This window comes from Haematobia irritans, chromosome 2, assembly GCF_050003625.1.
Source record: "Haematobia irritans isolate KBUSLIRL chromosome 2, ASM5000362v1, whole genome shotgun sequence".
Taxonomy (NCBI): Eukaryota; Metazoa; Arthropoda; class Insecta; order Diptera; family Muscidae; genus Haematobia; species Haematobia irritans.
In genome coordinates, this window is record NC_134398.1 from 195,508,547 (window position 1) to 195,527,080 (window position 18,534).

The window sequence follows — 18,534 nt, forward strand, 5'->3', positions numbered from 1 at the left end:
GCCAATTTCATGCATGTGAAGTAGCTCTTGGGCTATTTCACTGGCATTGTGTCAAACGTAAATGACTTGAGCACAAATCCACGATGTTTTGGTAGATTTTGCAACATATTCCGCTCCAACAAAGAGATATTTCATAAATTTTCAAGGGAAATAAAATTTTTACAAAATTTTCTATAGAAATAAAATTTTTACAAAATTTTCTATAAAAATGAAATTTTGACAAAATTTCTTATAGAAATGAAATTTTGACAAAATTTCTTATAGAAATGAAATTTTGGCAAAATTTGCTCTAAAAATTAAATTTTGACAAAATTTCCTATAGAAATGAAATCTTGATAAAATTTCGTATAGAAATAAAATTTTGACAAAATTTTCTATAAAAAAAATGATAAAATTTTCTATAGAAATAAGATTTTGAGAAAATTTCCTTTAAAAATTAAATTGTAAGAAAATTTCCTAAAGAAATAAAATTTTGACAAAATTTTCTAATGAAATAAAATTTTGACAAAATTTTCTACAGAAATAAAATTTTGACAAAACTTTCTACAGAAATAAAATTTTGATAAAACCTTCTATAAAAATAAAATTTTGACACAATTTTTTATATAAATTAAATTTTGATAAAATTTTCTACAGAAATAAAATTTTGACAAAATTTTCTACAGAAATAACATTTCTACAAAATTGTCTACAGAAATAAAATTTTGACAAAACTTTCTACAGAAATAAAATTTTTACAAAATTTTCTATAGAAATAAATTTTTGACAAAATTTTCTATAGAAGTAAAATTTTGACAAAATTTTTATAGAAATAAAATTTTTACAAAATTTCGTATAAAAATGTAATTTTGACAAAATATTCTATAGAAATAAAATTTTGATAAAATTTTCTATAGAAATAAAATTTTGACAAAATTTTTTATAGAAATAAAATATTGAAAAGAATTTCTATAGAAATAAAATTTTGGGAAAATTTTCAACAAAAATTAAATTTTTACAAAACTTTCTATAGAAATAAAAATTTGACAAAATTTTCTATAGAAATAAAAATTTGAAAAAATTTTCTACAGAAATAAAATTTTGACAATATTTTCTACAGAAATAACATTTTAACAAAATTTTCTACAGAAATGAAATTTTGACAACATTTTCTACAGAAATAAAATTTTTACAAAATTTTCTACAGACATAAAATTATGACAAAATTTTCTATAGAAATAAAATTTTGACGAAATTTTCTATAGAAATAAAATTTCGACAAAATTTTTTATAAAAATGAAATTTTTACAAAATTTCTTATAGAAACGAAATTTTGACAAAATTTCCTATAGAAATGAAATTTTGACAAAATATTCTATAGAAATACAATTTTGACAAAATTTTTTATAGCAATAAAATGTTGATAAGAATTTCTATAGAAATAAAATGAAATGAAATTTTGACAAAATTTGCTCTAAAAAATAAATTTTGACAAAATTTCCTATAGAAATGAAATTTTTACAAAATTTCCTACAGAAGCGAAATTTTGACAAAATTTCTATAGAAATGAAATTTTGACAAAATTTCCCATAGAAATGAAATTTTGACAAAATTTTTTATAGAAATGAAATTTTTACAAAATTTCTTATAGAAACGAAATTTTGACAAAATTTCCTATAGAAATGAAATTTTGACAAAATATTCTGTAGAAATAAAATTCTGACAAAATTTTTTATAGAAATAAAATGTTGATATGAATTTCTATAGAAATAAAATTTTGAGAAAATTTTCAACAAAAATTCAATATTTACAAAACTTTCTATAGAAATAAAAATTTGACAAAATTTCCTATAGAAATGAAGTTTTGACAAAATTTCCTGCAGCAACGAAATTTTGATAAAATTTCCTATAGAAATGAAATTTTGACAAAATTTGCTCTAAAAATTAAATTTTGACAAAATTTGCTCTAAAAATTAAATTTTGACAAAATTTCCTATAGAAATAAAATTCTGACAAAATTTTCTACAGAAATAAAATCTTGACAAAACTTTCTATAGAAATAACATTTTGAAAAAATTTCTATAGAAATGAAATTTTGACAAAATTTTCTATAGAAATAAAATTTTAACAAAATTTTCTATTGAAACAAAATTTTGACAAAATTTCCTATAGAAATAAAATTTTGACAAAATTTTCTATAGAAATAAAATGTTGACAAAATTTTTTATAGTAATAAAATTTTTACAAAATTTCCTATAGAAATGAAATTTTGACAAAATATTCTATAGAAAAAAATTTGGACAAATTTTTCTATAGAAATAAAATTTTGACTAAATTTTTTATAGAAATAAAATTATGACCAAATTTTTTATAGAAATAAAATGTTGAAAAGAATTTCAAAAGAAATAAAATTTTGAGAAAATTATCAACAAAAATCCAATTTTTACAAAAATTTCGATAGAAATAAAAATTTAACAAAACTTTTTTTGGAAATAAAATTTTGAAAGAAATTTCTACAGAAATGAAATTATGACAAAATTTCCTATGGAAATGAAATTTTGACAAAATTTTCTACAGAAATAAAATTTTGACAAAACTCTCTATAGAAATAAAATTTTGACAAAATTTCCTATAGAAACGAAATTTTGACAAAATTTCCTATAGAAATGAAATTTTGACAAAATTTGCTCTAAAAAATAAATTTTGACAAAATTTCCTATAGAAATGAAATTTTTACAAAATTTCCTACAGAAACGAAATTTTGACAAAATTTCTATAGAAATGAAATTTTGACAAAATTTCCCATAGAAATGAAATTTTGACAAAATTTCCTATAGAAATAAAATTTTGACAAAATTTGCTCTAAAAAATAAATTTTGACAAAATTTGCTCTCAAAAATAAATTTTGACAAAATTTCCTATAGAAATGAAATTTTGACAAAATTTCCTATAGAAAAGAAATATTTTGTGTTTTTTTATTTCAGCTTAAAACCATACATTGACTAAACTACAAGTGTAGCTTAACCAACAGAGGAAAAGAAGCTACACTTGGTTAAGCAACACTTGTAGCTTAGTCAATGTATGGTTTTAAGCTGAAATAGAAAAACAACAACAATGCTTAAAATACAAAACCAACAATAACAAAACAAAACGAATGGAAAAGAAGAGGAAGCAAGCTCAAAATAAACCCAGCCAACTACACTCAAATCGATGATTTGACAGTGGCATAGGAAAAGAGATATGTTTGTTTCGAATTTTTTTCGGCATAAGCCGGCTATCATACAAAACGTTTTTTCGGAAGGTTCAAGTGTGGTTCATTGTTGGGTTTAATAAACTGCCTGAATATATTCTGATAATTGGTTGATAGTTTTGCTGCAAGTTGAGGATGCTGATGAGGAATGTGGTAATTCCGAAACGTGCGTCCATCCAACCATCTTGCAGTCTATAGGGCTTTGCCCAAATAAATTTGACAAACATTCTTTTCCTCTGTTGGTTAAGCTACACTTGTAGTTTAGTCAATGTATGGTTTTAAGCTGAAATAAAAAAAAACAACAGAAATGCAATTTTGTAAACATTTTCTATGGAAATTAGATTTTGAGAAAATTTCCTCTAAAAATTAAGTTTTAAGAAAATTTCCTAAAGAAATAAAATTTTGGCAAAATTTTCTACAGAAATAAATTTTTGACAAAATTTTCAACAGAAATAAAATGTTGGCAAAATTTTCTATAGAAATAAAATTTTCTGCTTATTGTTTTGTTGAAAATAGATTGCAAATAAAGAAATAAACTGAAAAAAAAAAAAATAAAATAAAATTTATACAAAATTTTCTACAGAAATAAAATTTTGACAACACTTTCTATAGAAATTAAATTGTGAAAAAATTTTCTATAGAAATAAAATTTTGACAAAATATTCTATTGAAATAAAATTTTGCCAAAATTTGCTACAGAAATAAAATTTTGACAAAATTTTTATATAAATAAAATTTTGACAAAATTTTCTATATGAATAAAATTTTGACAAAATTTTCTGCAGAAATAAAATTTTAACAAAATTTTTTATAGAAATAAAATGTTGAAAAAATTTTCTATAGAAATAAAATTTTGGCAAAATTTTCTATAGAAATAAAATTTTCTGCTTCTATAGAAATAAAACCTTCTAAGGAAATAAAAATTAGACAAAAAACCTTCTAAGGAAATAAAAATTAGACAAAAGTTTCTATAGAAATAAAATTTTAACAAAATTTTCTATAGAAATAAAATTTTTAACAAATTTTCTATAGAAATAAAATTTTGACAAAATTTTCTATAGAAATAAAATTTTGACAAAATTTTCTATAGATATAAATTAACAAAAAAAAAATTGCTATCGAACTAAAATTTTCGCAAAATTTTCTATAGAAATAAAATTTTGACAAAATTTCCTATAGAAATGAAATTTTGACAAAATTTCCTTTAAAAATTAAATTTTGACAAAATTTCCTATAAAAATGCAATTTTTACAAAATTTCCTATAGAAATGAAATGTTGACAAAATTTTTTAAAGAAATAAAATTTTGAGAAAATTTTCTATAAATATAAATTAAAAAAAAAAAAAACGCTATCGAAATAAAATTTTCGCAAAATTTCCTATAGAAACCAAATTTTGACAAAATTTCCTATAGAAATGAAATTTTGACAATATTTCCTATATAAATGAAATTTTGACAAAATTACCTAAAGAAATGAAATTTTTGACAAAAATTTCCTATAGAAATGAAATTTTGACAAAATCTCCTATAAAAATAAAATTTTGACAAAATTTCTTATAGAAACGAAATTTTGAGAAAATTTCCTATTTAAATGAAATATTTGCCATACTACACTCGTGGTTAAGTGAGTAAATGGCGATACTGTACACTAACAAAAGTGTACTTGAAATAAATAATGTTTACCTTCTCTTAAACATTTTTGTGTCAATTCCGAACCAAAGATGCCGCTTCTTTAAAATAAAGATAAAATAAATGGTGGCTTAGGCAAATTATAACAGGTACAGATATTTGAAGCTTTTTCGATCTCTAATTAATTTCTTTCTTAGAGATTATTTATTTTCTTTACTTTAGTAAAATTTCAGAGCCATTCGACTTTAATAGAGGGACACAATTTGCAATGATTCGCTTCTAAATTTAAAGAAAACAATATTTATGTCGAATGCTATGAACATTCTTTCAATTAAAATAAAAAGGAATTTGTCCTTAGTATTGTGTAAACGGTAAGTCCCAAAAGTATATAATTTTCGCATAATCTTTCATATAACTTCAATATTTTGTTCAGTTTAAAATACTGTCTTTTAATTCATTTTGTATGTTAGCTAATGTCATATGTACATATTTTTATATTTTTAAATTTTATACATATTCTTTCGAAATACATATTTAAATTTTAACTACTCTTAAATAAAGGGCACAAATTCTGTTTTTAGTTTTGTGATGAAGACAGGAGTTTTGAATGCAAAACATATTTCATATTATTATGCTGATAACTATAAAACAAGGAACTTTCTAATTCACATAAATTATTATTTTTTCCAATAAATTTTATTTTTGCCATAAACCCAAGGAAGCAAAGGAAAAGCCAAGTGATTCTTCATAGTTTTTGAAACTTTTTTGGGAAAATTATAAAATGAATAAATTTATATTTTAGCTTTTTACAAATTGCCCCAAAATTTAGAATGAAACAATGAATTTTATACTGACTTAACACTTTTATACAAGTCATCTAAATGTAACTTTTTGGGGTTGTAAGGTGTTTGGGAAAAAAATGTTTAGAAATCAAATCTGTTATTATAATTATATGGATATATTCATGGATATAGAGTTAAGTGATAACACCCCAGGAAAAAAATAGCGTCGAAAACAAAGTAGTGAAAACGTTTTTTTTTTGTTTTCGGATCCGGAAGTGATGCAAAATTTATGCAGAAGCGATGATTTTATAATGTGGCCTTGTCACAGGACAGATATCAACCATTTCAAAAGCACTGAATTTATGCTTAAGGTGTAATCCGAATCCAGTGTTTTTGGATGTGAATTAAAAAATTTTATATTTTTTCAAATGAATAATTTTTGTACCATTGTACCGTTCGCCACACTTTGAAACAGGGTATTGTAAATTAATGCATAAGTTTGCAACACCAAATTTGGTTGAAATCGGTTCAAATTGAAATATAGCTGCCATATATCTTTCGGCCGATTTACACTTACATTACCACGGAGGCCACAGTTTTACCCCGATGCATGTTAAATTTTGCACTGGGAGTAAAACTAATATTCTTACGCTATATGCCAAATTTGGTTGAAATGGGTTCAGATTTAGATATAGCTCACATATATATTTTTCGACCGATTTACACTTATATGACCACATATAAGTCCGATTTACGTAAAATTTTGAACAAGGAGTACAGTTGACATTCTTACTATGCATGCTTAATTTGGTTGAAATCGGTTCAGAAGTAATCTTCGTTATTGTGTACAGTACCCTACAAATTTGAAGGATTTCAAATGGTATCGAAAATGTAGATCTACAAAGTGGGGTAGTGTAAAATATAGTCGGTGCCGCCCCCTCTTTAAATTTTCCTTACTTGTTTTTATTAACATTGTGTTCCATACCAAGGCATTAGCCGATTTAAATGTTAAGTCTAGATAATCGAAAATTTGGTTCATTACAATTTATGGGTCTCAAATTGTGCCATGTCCTAACAAAAGAACTATATCTAGTGCAATTAATAATAATAATAAAACATATTTATGGTTAAGACTCTAAAACATTTTGGGTTTTATCAACCCGATGCCATCATCATCTACTTAATTTGAATATTCAAAATACATTAACAATTAAGCACCTAATATCTTAATTTCGTTCGAAATAAAACCACAAGTTGTCTAAGTCTCAAAATATATCTGGACTCTCTAAAAGATATTCAATATTTATATGGATTAAAATTGAAATATATTTAGACTTGAATGAGCATCGTCCCCCTTCCTTTGCTTTATCTTAAAAGAAATTTGTCATTATCCTAGCAAACGTCCAATGTTTCCTTTAGTTGCATCAAAGTTGTGGCTTATAAACCTAATTAAATATTTAACTTATATGATATCCTGATGTGCCTGAATGCATGAATTAATTCCACATTGTTGGCCAATGGAATCACATGAATATTGCTTCACAAATGATGTACACAATCTTAGCATACATCATCATTAGCATCATCTAATATACGGTCACCCATGGCAACCCATGGCAAGAAGAACCACAATGACATGGACTACTCCAGAATACACCTTCAACTATGGACCGCATATTACCTGCTGGTACCGCCTCCAACTTCTATGAATATGCATAAGATCGGTTCATTCAATTGCATTACCAGCAGTAATAACATCATCATCCACAACATCAGCAACCATCTCAAGAACAATAACAACAAAGATAGCAACAATCAGTGAAGTGTGGAAAGCGACAACTCTAACATCTGCTTATATTCATTCCGAGCGTAGGTGGATTAGGGATATCGAAATGAGAAATGATATGGGGATCTTTATAATAACGGCTACGACAGTTGGTAGATATAAAATTTGGACAAAATTTCCAATAGAAATGAAATTTTAACAAAATTTTCTATAGAAATAAATTTTTGACAAAATCTTCTATAGAAATAAAATTTTGACAGAATTTTCTATAGAAATACAATTTTCCCCAAATTTCCTACAGAAATACAATTTTGACAAAATTTTCTATAGAAATAAATTCTTGACAAAATGTTTTATAGAAATAAAATTTTGACAAAATTTTCTATAGAAAAAAAATTCACAAATTTTTCGGTAGAAATAAAACTTTGACAAAATTTTCTATAGAAATAAATTGTTGACAAAATTTTCTATAGAAATAATATTTTCACAAAATTTTTTAGAGAAACAAAATTTTGAGAAAATTTCATATAGAAATAAATTTTTGAGAAAATTTAGAAATAAAATTTCGACAAAATTGTCTAAAAGAATAAAAATTTTGACAAAATTTTTTATAGAAATAAAATTTCGGCAACATTTTTTATAGAAATAAAATTTTGAGAAAATTTTACTATTCTATAGTTTTGAGGATTTTGGTAAAATCTTTTATAGAAATAAAATTTTGACAAAATTTTCTATAGAAATAAAATGTTCACAAAATTTTTTATAGAAACAAAATTGTGAGAAAATTTTATATACAAATAAAATTTTGACAAAATTAAAAGTAAAATTTTGACAAAATTTTCTATAGAAGTAAAATTTTGACAAAATGTTCTATAGAAATAAAATTAAAAAAAAATATATGTAAATAAAATATAGAGAACATTTTCTATAGAAATAAAATTTTGACAAAATTTTCTACAAAAATAAAATTTTGCCAAAATGTTCTATAGATAAAAAATGTTGAGAAAATTTTCAACAAAAATAAAATATTGACACAGTTTTCTACAGAAATAAATATTTGACAAAATTTTCTACAGAAATAAAAGTATGACAAAACTTTCTATAGAAATAAAAGTTTGACAAAATTTTCTATAGAAATAAAATTGTCACAAAATTTTTTTCTAGAAACAAAATTTTGAGAAAATTTTATATAGAAATAAAGTTTTCGGAAACTTGTATATAGAAATTAAATTTTGACAAAATTGATTATAAAAATATAAATTTTGATAAAATGTTCTATATAAATTAAATTTTGAGAAAATTTCCTATGTAAATAAATTTTTGAGAAAATTTTCTATAGAAATAAAATTTTGACAAAATTTTGTATAAAAATAAAATTTTGAGAAAATTTTACTATAGAAAAAAAGTTTTGAGAACATTTTCAATAGAAACAAAATTTTGACAAAATGGTCCATAAGAACAAAAATTTTGGTAAAATCTTTTATAGAAATGAAATTTTGACAAAATTTTCTATAGAAATAAAATTTGGACAACATTTTCTATAAAAATAAAATGTTCACAAAATATTTTGTAGAAACAAAATTGTGAGAAAATTTGATATACAAATAATATTTGGACAAAATTTTCTATAGTAATAATATTTTGACAAAATTTTCTATAGAAATTACATTTTGACAAAATTTTCTATAGAAATAAAATGTTCACAAAATTGTTTATAGAAACAAAATTGTGAGAAAATTTTATATACAAATAAAATTTTGACAAAATTAGAAGTAAAATTTTGACAAAATTTTCTATAGAAGTAAAATTTTGACAAAATGTTCTATAGAAATAAAATTAAAAAAAATATATATGTAAATAACATATAGAGAACATTTTCTATAGAAATAAAATTTTGACACAATTTTCTACAAAAATAAAATTTTGCCAAAATGTTCTATAGAAAAAAAATGTTGAGAAAATTTTCTAAAAAAATAAAATATTGACACAGTTTTCTACAGAAATAAATATTTGACAAAATTTTCTACAGAAATAAAAGTATGACAAAACTTTCTATAGAAATAAAATTTTGACAAAATTTTCTACAGAAATAAAATTTTGACAAAATTTTCTACAAAAATTAAATTTTGCCAAAATTTTCTATAGAAAAAAAAATGTTGAGAAAATTTTCTACAAAAATAAAATTTTGACACAGTTTTCTACAGAAATAAATTTTTGACAAAATTTTCTACAGAAATGAAAGTATGACAAAACTTTCTATAGAAATAAAAGTTTAACAAAATTTTCTATAGGAATAAAATTGTCACAAAATTTTTTTCTAGACACAAAATTTTGAGAAAATTTTTTATAGAAATAAAATTTAGGGAAAATTGTATATAGAAATAAAATTTTGGGAAAATTTTATATAGCAATTAAAATTTGACAAAATTGACAAAATTTTGCGAAAATTTTGAGAAAATTTTCTATAGAAATAAAATTGTGACAAAATTTTCTACAAAAATAAAATTTTGACAAAGTTTTCTATAGAAATAAAATTTTGAGAAAATTTCTATAGAAATAACAAAATTATATAAAAATTTTATATAGAAATAAAATTTTGACAAAAATTTCTATAGAAATACATTTCTGACAAAATTTTCTATAGAAATACATTTTTGACAAAATTTTCTATAGAAATAAAAGTTTAACTTAAGTTTAATTTCCACATTCCTCATCACAAGTAGAACAATTGCGTTGACTAAACTACAAGAGTGGCTTAACCAACAGAGGAAAATAATGTTTCTCAAATTTATTTGGGGGAATCCCTATAGACTGCAATTGGATTGGTAGTTTGGTCAATGCATAGTTTTAAGCTGGAATCAAAAACAACAATTAAGATTGAAGAATAAACAAACGATAACAAAACAAACAAAATTTTCACAAAATTTTCTATAAAAATAAAATTTTTACAATTTTTTTTTTTAATAACAGTTTGACAAAATTTTCTATAGAAATAAAATTTTAACAAAATTTTTCTATAGAAATAAAATTTTGACCAAATTTTCTATAGAAATAAAATTAAAAAAAATTGTAGATATATAATTTTGAGAAAATTTTCTCTTAGAAATTAAAATCTTGAAAAAATTTTATATAGAAAAAAAATTGAGAAAAAATAAAGTTTTGACAAAATTTTCTATAGAAACACATTTTTGACATAATTTCCTATAGAAATAAAAGTTTGACAACACTTTCTATAGAAATAAAAGTTTGACAAAATTTCCTATAGAAATAAAATTTGCACAATATTTTTTTCTAGAAACAAAATTTTGAGAAAATTTTTTTATAGAATCAAAAGGCTGAGAAAATTTTCAAAAAAAAAAAAATTGACAAAATTGTTAATTGAAATATTTTTTTTTTTATTTTTGGTTTATACTTCAATCATAAACCACAATCACAAACCATTGCGTTGACTTACCTACCGTGGTGCAATGGTTAGCATGCCCGCCTTGCATACACAAGGTCGTGGGTTCGATTCCTGCTTCCACCGAACATCAAAAAGTTTTTCAGCGGTGGTTTATACCACCTCAGTAATGCTGGTGACATTTCTGAGGGTCACCAGCATTTCTCTAAGTGGTTTCACTGCAATGTGGAACGCCGTTCGGACTCGGCTATAAAAAGGAGGTCCCTTGTCATTGAGCTTAACCCAATCCAGAAAACCTAAACACATTTGATACCAAAACAAGTATATACGGCCGTAAGTTCGGCCAGGCCGAATCTTATGTGCCCTCCACCATGGATTGCGTAGAAACTTCTACGAAAGAATATCATCCACAATCGAATTAATTGGGTTCTGGTATCTTAAAACTTCTTAACATCGTTTTCTAAATTGTTAGTTAGTCCATAAGTGGTATATATTAGACAAAAAACGTATGTATCGTATGGTATATATTAGACAAAAACGTATCGATTCGTAATTATTTGTAGACGTACCTAGTCTACAAATAATTACGAATCGATACGGACTTTTGTAAGGTACGGAGAAAGCCAGAATTGAAATATGGGAGTCGCTCTATACAGTTATGAACTTGATATGGACCAATTTTTGTGTGATTGGGGATCGATTTATCTGAGGGCTATATATAACTATAGACCGATATGGACCTCGTTAGGCATGGCATATACTAGCACAATGTACCAAATTTCAACTGACTCGGATGAAATTTGCTCCTCCAAAAGGCTCCAAAACCAAATCTGGGGATCGGTTTAAATGGGGGCTATATATGATTATGAACTGATATGGACCACTTTTGGCATGGTTGTTAAATATCACATACTACCACCACGTACCAAATTTCACCCAGATCGGATGAATTTTGCTTCTCCAAAAGGCACCGGAGGTCAAATCTGGGGATCGGTTTATATGGGGGCTATATATAATTATGGGCTGATATGAACCAATTTCTGCATGGTTGTTGGATACCATATACTAAAATCACGTACCAAATTTCAACCGAATCGGATTGCTCTTCCAAGGGGCTCCGGAGGTCAAATCTGGGGATCGGTTTATATGGGGGCTATATATAATTATGCACCGATGTCGACCAATTTTTGCATAGTTGTTAGAGACAATATACTTACACCATGTACCAAATTTCAGCCGGATCGGATGAAATTTTCTTCTCGTAGAGGCTCCGCAAGCCAAATCTGGGGATCGGTTTATATGGGTGCTATATATAATTATTGACCGATGCGGACCAATTTTTGCATAGGTGTTAGAGACCATATGCTAACACCATGTACTAAATTTCAGCCGGATCGGATGAAATTTTCTTCTCTTAGAGGCTCCGCAAGGCAAATCTGGGGATCGGTTTATATGGGGGCTATATATAATTATGGACCGATGTGGACCAATTTTTGCATGGTCATTAGAGAACATATACCAATACCATGTACCAAATTTCAGCCGGATCGGATGAAATGTGCTTCTCTTTGAGGTTCCGAAAGCCAAATCGGGGGATTGGTTTATATGGGGGCTATATATAATTATTGACCGATATGGACCAATTTTTGCATGGTTGTTAGAGACCATATACTAACACCATGTACCAAATATCAGCTGGATCGGATGAAATTTTCTTCTCTTAGAGCAATCGCAAGCCAAATTTGGGGGTCCGTTTATATGGGGGCTATACGTAATACCATTTGCAATACCATTCAACTTACATCAATAACAACTACTTGTGCCAAGTTTCAAGTCGATAGCTTGTTTCGTTCGGAAGTTAGCGTGATTTCAACAGACGGACGGACGGACGGACGGACGGACGGACGGACATGCTCAGATCGACTCAGAATTTCACCACGACTCAGAATATATATATATATATATACTTTATGGGGTCTTAGAGCAATATTTCGATGTGTTACAAACGGAATGACAAAGTTAATATACCCCCATCCTATGGTGGAGGGTATAAAAATTATAATTACTCTGCTGATTCCATCCTTTCCACGCATTTAGAAATTTCATTAACTACATCCCTATTTGCGGTTATCTAATTAGCAAGGATGTATATGCATGTCCATATGTTGGATAGTTTGCTGCCGGACTAAATATTAATTCATAATAACGAATGCTAAACGTTTGCCCATAAACTCATGTCATATGTTCCGCTTCACATCGTTGAACTTAGCAAGGTGGTGCTGCTGGCGGGTGAGTTGCCGTTGCTGCTTTTCTTCTTAATATTCTTAGTATCATATTCTGCTATTCTCTACCCTATAACATACATAGACAATTGTTCATTTGCACAGCAGAGTTTGAGTTTCAACTTATGTGTATTTATAAACTAGACGAAGGAGCATATTAAAAATCGGATTTGTGGGTTTTGAGGATTATTAAAAAAGTGCTACCGTTGCGAAAAAAAAAAATATTTAAACATATTTTACTAAATTTCATCAAAATCGATTAATAATTTCGACCGGATTTGTGCCAACTACAAATACATGGACAGACGGACGGAGGTGAAATTTTTACAAATTCGAATAAAATGTCGTATTTTTTGTACACTAAAAATACACTAAAATTTTGTTTGGTTTTGAGCACCCCAGATCCGGTGCATATTGCTAAATTGATTGTACCTCTGATAACAATTATAGCTTTGCAATGAATGTGCAGACCTAAAAGTATTTTTTTTTTTCATTTTCAATTCAATTTATGAAAATTGTGTGTGTTTTTTATTTTGTTATACAATTTGAAGTAATTCCTATAACTTTGTTAGTAACCCTACAATAGTACACAAACTCCTCATCGCATCGTATTTCGAAACATGTAGAGAGTGAAGCGTGTGGTTTATTATTCTGTGTAAGGAAACTTTCATGTTAGATACAATTAACAGATACTATGCGAGAAGATGTAGTAGTTGATGGGGTCCTGCAAATTTTCTCTTATCTGTAATGATTATTATTTGAATATTTAGTTTGGCCATTAAGTTTTGCATATAAGTAGACATCAACAAATTTTCAAACATCATTTAACTTTATTTAATGATCATTATGATGTTATAAACCAACGAACATTTTGAATGTTAATAATAATGACCATAAATGAATAAACGAAGCCAATTTCAAACTGAAAACATCAATGTAACCAAATATAATAAAATAGATACGTGACTCTTTCATAGGTTGATTAAAAAAAGGAATCACACACGTGACAAGTAAGATTGATATATACCCAGAAAACCCCAATTTGAAATTGTTCCAAAAACATTCCCTTTCAACGCATGTGGAATGTCTTAGAAACTAGGATATTAGGCTGTCTTAATATAACATTTCAATTTTGGACAGTTAAAAGTAAATAAAAAATTTTTGGCTCGGAATCAATATCAATCGTTAAGGGATGATCAAAATCTTTGAATCAAAGTAAACCATTTTGTGAGTGTGGAGCCCACATAGAAGGACCCATCGTTGCACGATTATTGGAAGGCATATATTACCTTCAAGTACTAAATTTCAACCGAATTGAACGAAATTTGCCTCTCTAAGAGGCTCCTGAAGTCAAGTATGGGGATCGCTTTATATGCACTGAAAAAAGTATGCCAGTTTTTAAAGATTTTGTATTAACACTAATGAATTTGGTATTGATTCCGAGTCAAAGAAGCAGAGAATTGAAGTAAGAATGCATTTAAAACACAATTCTCTTTTAAATTTGAGTTTTGCTTTCTTGATTCTAAGAAGCAAATATCAGTCTATTCGTTTTTTTAGCTTTTTTCTTCATGTGCTATAAAAGTCTTTTAAAAACGTATTAGGAACAACATAAATTTCAAATTTCTGACTCGGCTTCAATAAGGAATCATGGTACGTTCTAAGTAAAACAAATCTTTGAAATAAAGTAACGGAAAACATCTCTTATTTTTTGATTTGTAGTCAGGATACAAAATGTCAACAAAATTTTGATTTAAAAGATTTTTTCAGAATTATTAAAGCTATGTTGACATTAGTAAAAAAATTCTTTCATATAAAGATAAACAGTATTATGTCAAATCACTTAACAATTAGACCCAAATGGCTTCATCGAAAAGGTTATCGACTTTTGGAAAAACTTTATATCAGAGAAATGTGCCTAGAAGCCACGGTTTCCACTCGATTCAAGAATAATCTACCAAAATTTGGAGAAAATTTTACCAAAAAATATATGAATATCGACCTCCAAAAATTAAAAAAAAATTATTTTCAGTTTCAGTATTTTGTCAAAATTTAATTTCTATAGAAAATTTTGTCCAAATTTTATTTCTATAGAAAATTTTGCTTTCTTGATTCTAAGAAGCAAATATCAGTCTATTCGTTTTTTTTATTTTTTATAATTTTCAAAATTCTGACTCGGCTTCAATTAGCAATCATGGTACGTTGCAAGTAAAACAAATCTTTGAAATAAAGTAAAGGAAAACATCTCTTATTTTTATACCCTCCATCATAGGATGGGGGTATATTAACTTTGTCATTCCGTTTGTAACACATCGAAATATTGCTCTAAGACCCCATAAAGTATATATATATATTCTGGGTCGTGGTGAAATTCTGAGTCGATCTGAGCATGTCCGTCCGTCCGTCCGTCCGTCTGTTGAAATCACGCTAACTTCCGAACGAATCGACTTGAAACTTGGCACAAGTAGTTGTTATCGATGTAGGTCGGATGGTATTGAAAATGGGCCATATCGGTCCACTTTTACGTATAGCCCCCATATAAAGGGACCCTCAGATTTGGATTGTGGAGCCTCTAACAGGAGCATATTTCATCCGATCCAGCTGAAATTTGGTATATGGTATTGGTATATGGTCTCTAACAACCATGCAAAAACTGGTCCACATCGGTCCATAATTATATATAGCCCCCATATAAACCGATCCCTAGATTTGGGTTGCGGAGCCTCAAAGAGAAACAAACTTCATCCGATCCGCCTGAAATTTGATACGTGGTGTTGGTATATGGTCTTTAATAACCATGCAAAAATTGGTCCACATCGGTCCATAATTATATATAGCCCCCATATAAACCGACCCCCAGATTTGGCTTGTGTAGCCTCTAAGAGAAGCATATTTCATCCGATCCGGCTGAAATTTGGTATATGGTGTTGGCATATGGTCTCTAACAACTGTGCAAAAATTGGTCCACATCGGTCCATAATTATATATAGCGCCCATACAAACCGATCCCCAGATTTGGGTTGCGGAGCCTCAAAGAGAAGCAAATTTCATCCGATCCGCCTGAAATTTGGTACATGATATTGTTATATGGTCTCTACTAATCATGCAAAAATTGGTCCACATCGGTTCATAATTATATATAGCCCCCATATAAGCCGATCCCCAGATTTGGCTTGCGAAGTCTCCAAGAGAAGCAAATTTCATCCAATCCGATTGTAATTTTGAACATGGTGTTAGTATATGATCTTTAACAACCGTGCCAGAATTGGTCCATATCGGTCCATAATTATATATAGCCCCCATATAAAACGTTCTCCAGATTTGACCTCCGGAGCCTCTTGGAGGAGCAAAATTCATCCGATCCGGTTCAAATTAGGAACGTGGTGTTAGTATATGGTCGCTAACAACCATACCAAAATTGGTCCAATCACACAAAAATTGGTCCATATCGGTTCATAATCCAAAAATAAGCTACCAAAACTTTTGTTTATATAGAAAATTTTGTCAAAATTTTATTTCTATAGAAAATTTTGTCAAAATTTTATTCCTAGAAAAAAATTTGTTAAAATTTTATTCGGTTCATAATAAAATTTTCATCATTGTCAAAATTTTATTTCTATAGAAAATTTTGTTCAAATGTTATTCGGTTCATAATCATGGTTGCCACTCGAGCCAAAAATAATCTACCAAGATTTTATTTCTATAGAATATTTTGTCAAAAGTTTATTTCTATAGAAAATTTTGTTAAAATTTTATTTCTGTAGAAATTTTTGTCAAAATTTTCTTTCTATAGAAAATTTTGTCAAAATTTTATTTCTATAGAAAATTTTGTCAAAATTTTATTCCTAGAAAAAATTTTGTTAAAATTTTATTCGGTTCATAATAAAATTTTCATCATTGTCAAAATTTTATTTCTATAGAAAATTTTGTTCAAATTTTATTCGGTTCATAATCATGGTTGCCACTCGAGCCAAAAATAATCTACCAAGATTTTATTTCTATAGAATATTTTGTCAAAAGTTTATTTCTATAGAAAATTTTGTTAAAATTTTATTTCTGTAGAAATTTTTGTCAAAATTTTCTTTCTATAGAAAATTTTGTGAAAATTGTATTTCTATAGAAAATTTTGTAAAATTTTATTTCTGTAGAAAATTTTGTCAAAATTTTATGTCTACTTTGTCAAACTGTATTATATACGTATTGGATCGATCTTTTTTGATTTAATATATACCACGTATGGACTTACATACAATTTAGAAGATGGTGTTAGGAAGTTTTAAGATACCTTGCCATCGGCAAGCGTTACCGCAACTTAAGTAATTCGATTGTGGATGGCAGTGTTTAGAAGAAGTTTCTACGCAATCCATGATGGAGGGTACATAAGCTTCGGCCTGGCCGAACTTACGGCCCTATATACTTGTTTGATTTGTAGTCAGGATACAAAATGTCAACAAAATTTTGATTTAAAATAATTTTTCAGAATTATTAAAGCTATGTTGACATTAGTAAAAGAAATCTTTCATATAAAGATAACCAGTATTAAGTCAAATCACTTAACTATTAGACCCATGTGGCTTCATCGAAAAGGTTATCGACTTTTAGAAAAACTTTATATCAGAGAAATGTGCCTAGAAGCCTCGGTTTCCACTCGATTCAAGAATAATCTACCAAAATGTGGAGAAAATTTTACCAAAAAATATATGAATATCGACCTCTAAAATTTAAAACAAAAAAAAAATACATTTTCAGCTTCAGTTTTTTGTCAAAATTTAATTTCTATAGAACATTTTGTCCAAATTTTATTTCTATAGAAAATTTTGTCAAAATGTTATTTTTGTCGAAAATTGTCAATATTTTATTTCTATAGAAAATTTTGTCAAAATTTTATTTCTATAGAAAATTTTGTCAAAATTTTATTTTTATAGAAAATTTTTTCAATATTTTATTTTTATAGAAAATTTTGTCAAAATTTTATTTTTATAGAAAATTTTTTCAATATTTAATTTTTATAGAAAATTTTGTCAAAATTTAAATTCTATAGAAAAATATGTCAATATTTATTTTGACAAATTTCTATATTTTTCTACAAATGTTATCAACATTTTATTGCTTTAAAAAATTTTGTCATTTTGTTTATTTATATAGAAAATTTTGTCAACAGTTTATTTATATACAAAATTTTATCAAATTATATTTCTATAGAAAATTTTGTCAACATTTTATTTTTTATAGCAAATTTTGTTAAAATTCTATTTCTAAAGAAAATTTTATTTCTATAGAAAATGTTGTCAAAATTTTATTCCTATAGCAAATTTTGTCAAAATTGTATTTCTATAGAAAGTTTTGCCAAGTTCAAGTGTATTTCACTTTGGGTTGAGTGAATTACCCGAATTTATTCTGATAATTGGTTGATAGTTTTGCTGCAAGTA